Source organism: Echiichthys vipera (genome assembly GCF_963691815.1).
Source record: "Echiichthys vipera genome assembly, chromosome: 1".
NCBI classification, from domain to species: Eukaryota; Metazoa; Chordata; class Actinopteri; order Perciformes; family Trachinidae; genus Echiichthys; species Echiichthys vipera.
The window spans coordinates 1,094,750-1,108,038 of record NC_139826.1 but is presented as its reverse complement, the minus strand read 5'-3'; positions in this window follow the sequence as shown (position 1 = coordinate 1,108,038).

Below are 13,289 nucleotides of genomic sequence, written 5' to 3'. Positions count from 1 at the left end.
TACTTTATCTTACTTTTTTCTTTTTTCTTTTAACATAGTTGTTTATAAGCCTCTCTCTTTAAACATGCTTGTGTGGAGAGTTTTTGTTGTGGCGTTTTTGGTTGAATCGCTGCTTTTACTCCGCCACACGACGGTTGCTCAGCAACTCCGCATTGTTTACTCCAGGGATCAGCTGATAGAGCTGAAGCCGGCCGGCTCGGCTACGGTGAAGGCGGACATCCCTGCTGAACTATGGAGGAAAACACACCGTGGTGGCAGAGGGAAAGGATCGCTACGGCGGAGAAAAGGAGCGAAACACCGGAGACTTATGGAGAGGAAGACATTCAAGCCGTGTCTCCCATCTCTCATCATGGGCAACGTGAGATCACTGGGGAATAAGATGGACGAGCTAACAGCGCTAACCCGGAGTCGTCAGGAATACCGGGAGTGTAGCCTGATGATTTTCTCGGAGTCATGGCTACACGCGGATGTTCCTGACCACAATATTTCCACCGAGGGCTTCCACACTGTCCGGGCTGACAGGGACTGCACTACGAGCGGCAAGCGTAAAGGAGGGGGTCTTGCTGTTTACGTGAACAACAGGTGGTGCAATCCTGGTCACGTTACCATCAAAGACCGCATCTGCAGTCCGGATATCGAACTGTTATCTGTGGGCCTCCGTCCGTACTATTTACCCCGTGAATTCTCACATGCTATCGTTGTGGCTGTTTACATTCCCCCGTCCGCTAACCCAACGTCGGCATGTGACGTCATCCACTCCACAATAGCCAGACTACAGACCGCACACCCGACTGCTCTGATTATAATCTCGGGTGACTTCAACCATGTCTGCATTAAAAAGACACTGCCGAAATTCACCCAGTATGTGACCTGTACAACAAGAGAGGAAAGGACCCTGGACCTGTTGTATGCTAATGTGAAGGACGCATACACCTCCACGTCCCTTCCCCCCCTGGGGAGATCAGATCACAACCTGGTGCTTCTCACCCCCTGCTATGTGCCTCTAGTGAAGAGGCTGCCTGTGACCACAAAGACAGTGAGGACATGGTCAGAGGACTGCTATGAGGCACTGCAGGGCTGTTTTGAGGTGACAGACTGGAATGCACTCTGTGAGCCGCATGGAGAGGACATTGATGGGCTTACTGAATGCATCACAGGCTACATCAATTTCTGTGTGGACGGCATTGTCCCAGCTCGGTCTGTGCGTTGTTACCCAAACAACAAGCCCTGGGTAACCAAAGACATCAAAGCCACTCTGAACCAGAAGAAGAGGGCCTTCAGAGGTGGCAACAGGGAGGAGCTTCGGGACGTTCAGAGGGAGCTTAACAACAAGATCAGAGAGGCTAAGGACAGCTACAGGAGGAAGCTGGAGATGAAACTCCAGCAAAACAACATGAGGGAGGTCTGGAGTGGCATGAAGACCATCACAGGCTTCAGACCAGCTAGCGGTGGATCTGATGGCAGTGTGGCTGGGGCTAATGAGTTGAATCTATTCTTCAACAGGTTTGACACTGCAGCCCAGGCCCCTGCTGTCTCTCCTGCTGACTGTCTACAGCCATCACTGCTTCTGACCCCCCCTCCTCCTCCTGTTAGCACCTCATTCAACGCCATGAGACCCTCACACCCATCCCCCTCTCTTCACACCTCTCCTGGCTCCCCTGCTACCTGCCCTCCTCTCACTCTGGACTTCAAACCTCCCCCTGCTCAACCTGCACAGTTTACACCGCTTCAGGTACGGAGACAACTGAGCAAACTCCACGCCGGTAAGGCTGCAGGCCCTGATGGTGTCAGTCCACGGGTTCTCAGAGCCTGCGCCGAACAGCTATGTGGAGTTCTACACCGCGTCTTCGAGATGAGCCTGAGCCTCCAGAGGGTCCCGGTGATATGGAAGACGTCCTGCCTCGTTCCAGTGCCAAAGACGCCGCAGCCCAGCGGTCTCTCAGACTACCGACCGGTGGCACTGACGTCTCATATCATGAAGACCCTGGAGAGACTCGTCCTGGAGCAGCTCAGGCCTATGGTGAGGCCACACCTGGACCCCCTGCAGTTCGCCTATCAGCCCCGGATTGGAGTTGAGGATGCCATCATCTACCTGCTAAACCGTGCCTACACCCACCTGGACAAGCCGAGGAGCACTGTGAGGGTCACTTTCTTTGACTTCTCCAGCGCATTCAACACCATCAGGCCTGCTCTACTGGGTGACAAGATGACGGCGATGCTGGTGGATCCCCCCCTTGTTTCCTGGATTGTGGACTACCTCACTGGTCGACCACAGTACGTGCGCCTGCGTCACTGTGTGTCAGATACAGTGGTTAGCAGCACTGGCGCACCACAAGGGACTGTTCTCTCTCCTTTCCTCTTCACCCTTTACACCACGGACTTCAGCTACCAGACAGAGTCTTGCCATCTTCAGAAGTTTTCTGATGACTCTGCTGTAGTGGGATGTATCAGTAAGGGTGAGGAGGCTGAATACAGGGCTGTGGTTGACAACTTTGTCACATGGTGTGAGCTGAACCACCTGCAGCTCAACACAGCAAAAACCAAAGAGCTGGTGGTGGATCTGAGGAGGACAAAGACACCAGTGACCCCAGTTTCCATCCGGGGGCATAACGTGGACATTGTAGAACACTACAAATATCTGGGGGTGTTCATTGACAATAAACTGGACTGGACTAAGAACACTGAAGTCCTTTACAAGAAGGGACAGAGCCGCCTCTATTTTCTGAGGAGGCTCCGCTCCTTCAACATCTGTCGGACCATGCTGAGGATGTTTTATGAGTCTGTGGTGGCTAGTGCTTTTATGTTTGCTGTAGTGTGCTGGGGCAGCAGACTGAAGGTTGCAGATGCCAACAGACTCAATAAACTGATCAGAAAGGCCAGTGACATTGTGGGGGTGGAGCTGGACACCTTGGCTGCAGTGTCAGACAGGAGGATGCTGTCGAAGGTGCGGGCGATACTGCAGCATGGCTCTCACCCTCTCCACAACACTCTGGCTGAACTGAGGAGCACCTTCAGCCAGAGACTGATTGCTCCTAAATGCACCACTGAGCGCCACAGGAGGTCATTCTTACCTGTGGCCATTAAACTGTACAACTCATCTCTTTAATTATCGGACTCTTGACTACTTCAAAACAAAACAAAACAAATATAAATATCTGTTCTCATTTCATTTCATTTGCCATAACAACCAAATTGTACAGTGTATATATCTCAGATTGTATTTTCACACCCACTTCAGATTGTTTACTTGATTGTTTATTATTTATTTGTACTGTATTTTATTGGCTATTTATTAGCTACTTAGATTTATTTTAATTGTATTTTATTTGAGTCTTTACTTTATTTTATTTCTACTTTATTCATCTTTATGGCTTGTTTCTACTGTGCACGGAGCATTCGAACAAAAGAATTTCCCCCCGGGGATCAATAAAGTATTCTGATGAATAAATCCGTGATTTTTGACCATTTTGATGCACACTCATCCAGCATCTGCTTCGTCTTCATTCTGGCCTTTTCAGCCCCCCTCCTTTCTCCTTTCTCTTCTTGCCCTCCATCAGGTGTAACTGAGCAAATCAAGCACGCAAATCCGATTCCTTTTCCACTGTAAGAAAGTCCGCTACTTCAGCCTTGCCTGCTTTCTCTCTGTCTGACAGGCAACCTGACAGGCAACCTTCAGGGAACGTTCCCTAAAGGTTCTCTGAAGGTTATTTTAACCCTTAGAGAACGTTGCCTGAAGGTTGCCCGAAGATTTTTAACGTAAATAAAGTAACGTTTAGAGAACCCTCAGGGACCGTTCCGCAAACGTTCCCTGTTTTTTTTTTTTAATAACCCTCAGGGTTGTTTTTATTTATTTAAAAGGACTAGAGCTTACGGAGGGCAATGTTGTGGCCAATGTGTCATCGTTTGATAGGCATGATGGCATTGAATGATACACCTTGGTCAAACAGCATAATACATAGATGTTTGTATGCAAAGACAGCATTGTGTGTCAAAAACTGTAATGGTGCTTTGTCTCTGTCTCTTTGCATATTGAAACTACTGTGAAAACTGCTGGGGCCAGGAACTTCGATGAGGAAGAGGAGAAAGAGGAAGAAGAGCAGAAGGGTGTATCAGCAGAACTGTCTTCATCACATTCTTCGTTAAACCTTGAAATTATGTTTCTCAGCACAATGCCTCACATTAATAAAACTATTTATTACGTTTAAGTTTCAGATGGGTGTTAACGTTCTCATTAAAGTTACAGTTCTTTGCAATTCAATTTCAACTCCAATTATTTTCTAGGTGATGCACCACAAAATGACCTTTTTTACAGCCAATTTGACAGTCTGGATGCACCTATTGTTCACGATGGCTCATTGCTGCTGCTACTCGAAATGGCATGGATTTTTCATTATGTGTTTAGGTGCCATTTATTGTCAATATGGCTGCCGTGATAACCTTAGCTTACCGTATTCTTTTCAACTTGTTCTGAGAACCTGAAATGGGCTGTACCTTCTCTGCAGACTCTCTTATATCACCTTACATCTACAGCCATCACATCAGACTGGATTATAAAACGTAGTTTTATTAACACTCTCATTCCAACTTTAAAAAGGGGAAAAGATCAGTTAATTTCACAGTCAGTATAGAATATACATTAGATCATCCTGTTCAAATTCTTCCCTGAAGCTATACATTTACACTTTATTCCATTATTATATTCAGAACAATAGTCTTCAAGCACCTTATATTTGTTACAAAATCGGTCCACTGCACCTAATAAATTATATGTTTACCTTGTACGACAGTTAAATTGCTTATTTATACATTTTTTATGTATCTTTTTATATTGTATTTTATACTACTGTTTAAAAAAAGCTGTGTGTTTGGAAGTTTTAGCTGCAAAAAATGATGATTTTAATGACTTGTTCTTAACATGAAACAAGGGGCTGCTGACTCGAACTTAATTGTTTTCTGGTTCCAGTGAATCCAACCAGTTTTTGTGTAGGTGCAACCGGCATCCCAAAGATGATTGTTCATTCCTTGATTAACGTGAACTTTCAGTTTGACTATGAGAAGGCCTCAGCCTGATCAAACAAAGGGAAAGACTAGGCCTTTGTCCCTGAGGGCATGGTCAAAGACAAAGGCCTGCCATGCAACTCTCGCCAAAAAGGTCACACCCAGGTGTGAACTCTCCAAGGGACCCCCAAACTGTTGACATCATCATCAAATGATGACATGATCATCAGTGTCTATAAAACTGTAGGACACCCCCTTCCTTCCTCTCTCTCTCTCTCTTGGCCTCTCTTCCTTGGACTCTTTCTTTGTATCTCTACACTCAACTCGACGCTCTCCTGCTGGATCCAGGGACCAGCTGCCGGCTGTCCCTAGGCCCTGAACATGGCCTGTATGGAGTAGGATCACCAGTCAGGTTAACCAACCGGTTACCAACTCAACTGAGCAGAACAAAGAGCGATCTGAGTCCTCTTTTGTCTAAGAGCAACAACCAAGACATCTCCCATCTCATGGACTGGTAACTAATCACCAACTGGTCATTACTACATGTTATAAGACTGTATGAACGGCTAAGCATAGGACTGTGACTTTGGTGTAACCTGAATAAGAACTCCTACACAAAGATGAATGAGCTAGCCTCTACTAAGAAAATAACTTTTAAATCCTTCAACTGATTAAACTATTACATTTATCGGTGTTCAACCCTTAATTAGTAGTTTAATATATTTAATGAGACTTTTATATTAGTTGTCACTCCGTCTATGACGGTGGTGCTCCCAGGAACTCTGGTTTAACTAGAGTAATTTTTATTATTAGTTTTGATAATTATTGGTGATAGCTAATATTTTTATTATTATTATTATTATTAGTTTATTGAGAATACTCAACTTCATAATCTGAACGTAGGTCAAGGCCCTACATTTAATTGGTTCTCCGTGTGAAGTTTTTAATAAATTAAAGTTATTAATTTTTAGTAATTTTTCTTTATTAATTTTCTTTTTCAAATATTTCATTTGATAGTCACACTTTTGATCCAATTAACCAAAAGTACCTACATTGGTGCCCCGTGTGAGGCTTAGTTATGTTGGCTGTTTTCAATAATTCATAATTGTGTGATATTAATATTCGTCATATTTTTGGACATTTTACAATTATTGGATTTTTCATCCAAAAATTTCTAAAAGTCGTTCCATTGAACTCCACTTGTTTTCCACAGGAGTAGACATCCAGCTGTATTTACAAACAAGTATAAAGTGGTGTTAATTGATTAATTCTTCAGATTTAGCTAAAGCCATTTGAGGATATTGATAACCTCTGTAAGCCTTATAGTTACCCTTAAGATTTTGCTATTGTTGCTATCTATTCAAGTTTGGTTTAGCATTTGAATACCACATATCCATTGCAATCTAATGAGTTTTGTCATAAGTTGTTGCTAAATTAAGTGCTCCTTCCCCTTAACTCATGGCGTGCCCCCGGCCCTATGAACCAGAGAGCTTGAACTGTTTCAACTGCCTTGCATTTCAACCTGAGTGGAGATAGATAGAGCCACAGCGTGCTACCAGCCCTGTCAAATAAAGTTACATACCCAGCTGTTTCCACGTGTCTCAGCTTGAGTAGTACTTTACAGATATAATTCCCTGACTGACTGCCCTGCATCTCACTCGCCCTTCGTTAGTGTGAAGTCTGGTCCCAGAATCACATGGTGCTGTAGCTGCCGCTCTCCGTGCAGGACGCAAGCTACCCACATAGTGTAGATCAGATAAACTGCTGTTTTAGGCTAGTGTACTGCCCAAGTCACATCACAAGGTGTCTGCCAAGCAACACCAGAGCCAAAACAATTGCATTGTTGTACTAGACAACAAGTTTTAATCTCACCTTCCACTTTAACAAGAATTTAATTTCTGTTTCTTTAATTTCTGTTTCTTTAATTTCTATTCTTGCATAGCCGAGATATTAGTAGTGTTTAGCCAATTCCCAGTTGGTGAAATAATTGCCCAAAATGTTGCAGACACTAAGGGCGCACTCACACTGTCCTTCCGCACCGCGACCCAGGCTTTAGGGTACTTGTCCCCCCTCCCTCTCCCCCCGCGCCCCAGCCCCGTTTGTACTCACACTGCCAGGGCCTCGGCCAATGCTTCTTTGTCCATACGCCATCACGCCGTAACACGTCACACGCATTGATCGCGTGTATATATATATATATATATATATATATATATATATATATATATATATATATATACAATCACACTACTGTTCGCGGGAAAACAAACAGGACAAAACAACTTAATTACAAGGATTGACAAGACTGATCACACTTATATTAATGACTGCAGAGGTGCGCCGTGGCTACTGCAGTTTACTTTACGCACGCGTTTATTGAGACAAATACTGTACACAAGGAGACAAGATAGCTCTGCCATTCTTTTTTCACCAAGACAAAAACAAATACACATATTTGAATGCGCGTGTCCAAACGGGCATTGTGCTGGTTTAAATTCGGGGCGCATTAAACGGATAAATTATTTACTCACTGAGAAGCCACCCATCGCGCACCGTGCCAGCCTCCAACCTGTTACCAACCATGCTATTGGTTAGATTGAACGAGTCATGCGTTGCCAGAAACCCCAGAGTGGTCAGCACCTGTGTGGGAACGGAACCCCTGGCTCCTGGCTGCGTGTCGTTCTAGGGCTGGCCGCAGCTCCGCGCACAGCTCCAGTAACACTGGCCTCGGCAACCTGAAACGACTCATGAGCCAGTTGTCGTCATTTGCCAACAGATCTTCCCGCTCTCTAAACACCCTCTCACGTCTGATATAACTATTTGCGATGTCTTCTAACAAGGCCAAGGTTGCCATTGTTAATGCCATTTTTCATTAAATTGCGCATGCTTTTATATCCTTATCCTTATTTTATATCCTTATGATTGCACACACGTGTGTGTTTATTGTCCATTAATGTGTCTCTGATGCGCACTTTACACTGAGGATGAATTGCTTTCACATAACTAACAGTTTCCCAGCATCACCTCTAAGTGTCGCCAACGAAACAATAGCTGTAGAAACGTGCGTACGCCAGCCATGAAGTTTGCATGGCGCACCGCACATTTCCACGGTCATTTCACTTTTGATACATCTGAACGTTGGCGTGGAAAATGGCGTACGCCACGTTTTTGTGCGTACGCAACATTGATACATGAGGCCCCTGGTCTCCAACCTTCATACCTCCAAAGCAGGCACTAGCTCGTAAAAACATCCGGGGATGTAGCCCAGAACTCAGAGTCCTTACCAAATGGAGTTCGGGGTTTCTCCCCCGAGAAATGTTTGAAATTGCGCTGATAAACATGCAATTGGGACCAGTGACGTGCAGTCAGGGGAGGCAGGTGAGGCTGTGCCTCCCCTGTCATCATGAGAGGAAAAAGAAACGAAATAATAAGATAACAAGTATTAACATTTGTCCTCTGGACTATGATCATGGTGTGGTTCTTAGTGTATTTTGACCATTTTTATAGTAAAAATGGCAGAAAAGTCTGTATTTCCTGCTTAAATAAACGGAGTCTCTTCGGAGACGAGAGGTGAGGCACGGACAGCCGAGACTCCCTCCAGATTGCGCAATCACTCACAAACTGGATTGAGCGCGTGCAAACGTTTCCAATATGATGGTTGAGGACACTTTTATGTAATAAAAGTATACGTCTTCTTTTCCATGGTGTTCAGTAATGTATTTTACGTATGTGTGTAATATTTACATCTTATTGATGTGACATAAATCCACAGGGAAAATGCTGCCTTGAGGCAGGCAGTACCTCTGCCTCAAGAAAGGCGGCGATAGAGAGCAGTCTGATAGCCAGCATCCAGCCAGGTCACGGTGAACTCTAACCTGTGTGCAAAAAGTAAACACAAGGGGCCTCATTTATCAAACGAACGTACGGCAGAAAGACGTGCGTACGACCATTTCCTGGCGAACGTCGGCATTTATCAATTTGCACATTCATTCATTCATTCATCTTCAACCGCTTATCCCGGGGTTGGGGTCGCGGGGGTGCTGGAGCCGATCCCAGCTGACATCGGGCGTAAGGCGGGGTACACCCTGGACAGGACGCCAGTCTATCACAGGGCACATAGAGACGAACAGAGACAGACAACCATTCACACCTACGGGCAATTTCAGACTCATCAATTAACCTAACACATGCATGTCTTTGGATTGTGGGAGGAAACCGGAGTACCCGGAGAAAACCCACGCAGACACGGGGAGAACATGCAAACTGAATGAATGTGTTGGCGCGCGGCTGCAGCAAGACGCACTGCAGAGCCAAAGTCATCTCCTCGGTTCGTGGCTACCCTCGATAAATTGCATTAAATCAAACAAGGTATCAGATGATTAACATCTTGGTATGGTTCTTCTAGATGACAAAGGTATCCTCTTACGGAATATCTAATGACCCACCGCGTAGTGCCATATTCAGCGCCCCTGCCGTGAAATGCACCCCTCGCATTATAGGTGATATTCTGGATCAGAAGGCTGTTGTTTCGACCTAAAGGAGTAGCTTATATACAGGTAACCCACAACTGTCAGAACACTGGTTACTTACAGTCTTTAAACTATTTTAAATAATTTAAAATCACAAACTTGGATAACAGCGATCACAAAACAACACCTTTTTGTATGTTCTGTGGAAATAAACTGCAGCCATAATTACAAAATGAATTAAATGGATCTTTTGAATATCACCTATAATGCGAGGGGGTGCATTTCACGGAAGGGGTGCTGAATACGGCACACCTGTCCAACAGTGCGCACAGGCGCACTCGGATCACAGTGGAGCGCTGCCTCGGTTTGACTGCCTTCATTATTCTCTTCCATACAGCGTTTTTATGGGCCCCTTTTATTCCACTCTTAAGACTGCCAAATAGCACGTCCTTATTTTGCTCCATCTCAGATGTCAAGATGCCGATCTGTGTGTCGGAAGAAAGTTTATTTTCTAACCTGCGTTCTTCCTCTCCATGTTTGACCTCAGTGAGCGAGGCCTCCGAACCAGGAATATTTAAGGGCGTAACATGTTAAAGACGATCAAATTCAGCCGCCGCATTTATCAAGGCCCGCTCATTCGTACGCTGAGATTGGTCAGATACGAATGTTTCATAAATCACACGTGGGTCCTTTCCTACGACCAATTCTGCGCTCAGATCTGCGCCCGTTTCCACGCAAGTTTGATAAATGAGGCCCAAGAAGTGTGCTGTGCGACGCTTAGAGACAAGCTGTCATTTCTCACCCTGAAAATGGAGGATTTCATTTCTAAACTAAGACATTTTTCAAAGCTGGACTTTCAGTCAAAGCAAGAAGTCATTTACAAGTAAAGGTAAGATATACTGCAATATACAGTGGCACTGGGGCCTCATGTACTAAGACTTGCGTGGATTTCTTACTAAAACATGGCGTACGCTAGAATCCAGAAAGTGGCGTAAGCACAAAAAAATTCAGATGTATCAAAGTGTGCGTACGCATGGATCCAAGCACTTTTCCTTTGTACATCCCAATCAACGTGGAATTGAGCGCAAATGTAGAGGTGCTAAACTCCTCCCTGTCCACGCCTCCATTTAAATATGCAAATATATTTAAACAGGGCCTGCACCGGGGCTTCCTCTCTGCACTGTCAGATTTAAACGATGAGTAAAGGTAGGAAGTGCAACTTCAACACATCTGGGGCCTCATGTACTAAGAATTGCGTGGCTTTCTTACTAAAACATGGCGTACGCTAGAATCCAGAAACTGGCGTAAGCACAAAAAAATTCAGATGTATCAATGTGTGCGTACGCATGGATCCAAGCACTTTTCCTTTGTACATCCCAATCAACGTGGAATTGAGCGCACATGTAGAAGTGCTGAACTCCTCCCTGTCCACGCCCCCATTTAAATATGCAAATCAATGTAAATAGGGCCTGCACCGGGGATTCCCTCTCTGCACTATCAGATTTAAACTATGAGTAAAGGTAAGAAGCGCAACTTCAACGAGTCTAAGCTCGAAATTTTATTAAATGAAGTGGAGACCGAAGAGCGGTTTTATTTGGTAGCCTCTTTACAGGGATAAACACAAAGAAAAAGACATTTCTGGGGAGTGTGTGTGTGAGGCAGTGAACGCTGTTGGGTCGGAGCAGCGCACAACCACTGGAAAAAAAAAAAAAATGGTCCGACGTGAAGCGGAGGATTTCGGCCCACCGCCGAAGTATCACCGCAACGGGCGGGGTGACAGGAGGGGAGGAACTGACCCCCTTTGACCAGAGAGTGGCGGCTATTGTGGAGGGAACAGCTCTAAGCGGAGTTGTGGGGGGCCATGAAGGCGACACAGATCATCCTCAAGGTAAATGTGTTAAACTCAGAAATGTCATTATACTAGGCTGCTCACATTACACATGCTCGTGCGTTAAGTTGCCAGGATATAAACACATTGACTCATGTTTAATTACTTCATTTTTTTATTATTATTTCTCAATAGACGATGAGACAGGAGAGGGCTCCTCCCTCTGCACCGTGCGCCCTAGCGTCTCCACCGGCACCTCCAGCACCACGCGCCCCGGCGACCCCACGCCAGCTGACGTCCGCCCGACTGACCGTGTCCTTTCACAAGCTGTGCTGGAATCACAGGAGGAAATAGTGAGAGCAATCCGTGGCGTCAGTGATCGTCTAGATCAAATTGTCAATGCACTGGGAGATATTTATCATGCAATAAATGCACGTACAAAGTAAATCGTGTCCTTGCCTCTTTACATCATTGAAATCAGACGCTGACGGGCCCGTATCGCTTTGCGGGGTGGGTCGAGGTTGACGGGTCCGGCATCCGGTTCCTCCGGTGGGGGGGGGTGCTCTGGCAGTGGTATGCCATGGCGTTGTGCCAAGTTGTGCAGGACACCATAGGCCAGCACGATGCGGCACACCTTCTCAGGTGTGTACAGCAGCACCCCGCCCGACCTGTCTAGACAGCGCCAGCGCCCCTTCAATAGGCCAATTGCCCTCTCCACCACTGCCCGAGTTCGGGAATGGCGGTCGTTGTATCTCCCCTCTTGGTCGGTGCCGGGGTTAGTGAGAGGGGTCAACAGCCACGTTCTCAGGGGGTAACTATATATATATATATATATATATATATATAAATCACACTACTGTTCGCGGGAAAACAAACAGGACAAAATAACTGCATTACAAGGATTGACAAGACTGATCACACTTATATTAATGACTGCAGAGGTTCCAACTTTACGCACGCGTTTATTGAGACGAATAATGAACACAAGGAGATATTCTTTTTTCACCAGGGAAAAAAACAAATACACATATTTGAATGCGCGTGTCAAAACGGGCATTGTGCTGGTTTAAATTCGGGGCGCATTAAACGGATAAATGATTTACTCACCGAGAAGCCACCCATCGCGCACCGTGCCAGCCTCCAACCTGTTACCAACCATGCTATTGTTTAGATTGAACGAGTCATGCGTTGCCAGAAATCCCAGAGTGGTCAGCACCTGTGTGGGAATGGACAACCCCTGGCTCCTGGGCGTGTGTCGTTCTAAGTCTGGCCGCGGCTCCGCGCACAGCTCCAGTAACACTGGCCTCGGCAACCCGAAACGACTCATGAGCCAGTTGTCGTCATTTGCAAACAGATCTTCCCGCTCTCTAAACACCCTCTCACGGCTGACATAACCATTTGCGATGTCTTCTAACAAGGCCAAGGCTGCCATTGTTAATTCCATTTTTTATCAAATTGCGCATGCTTTATATCCTTCTCCTTATTTTATATCCTTACGATTGCAAACACGTGTGTGTTAATTGTCCATTAATGTGTCTCTGATGCGCACATTACGTTGAGGATGAATTGTTTTCACATGATTAACAGTTTCCCAGCATCACCTCTAAGTGTCGCCAACGAAACAATAGCTGTAGAAACGTGCGTACGACAGCCATGAAGTTTGCGTGGCGCACCGCACATTTCCACGGTCATTTCACTTTTGATACATCCGAACGTTGGCGTGGAAAATGGCGTACGCCACGTTTTTGTGCGTACGCAACATTGATACATGAGGCCCCTGAGCTCTAAATTTTATTAAATGAAGTGGAGACCCGGGGCCTCATGTACTAAGAATTGCGTGGCTTTCTTACTAAAACATGGCGTACGCTAGAATCCAGAAACTGGCGTAAGCACAAAAAAATTCAGATGTATCAATGTGTGCGTACGCATGGATCCAAGCACTTTTCCTTTGTACATCCCAATCAACGTGGAATTGAGCGCACATGCAGAAGTGC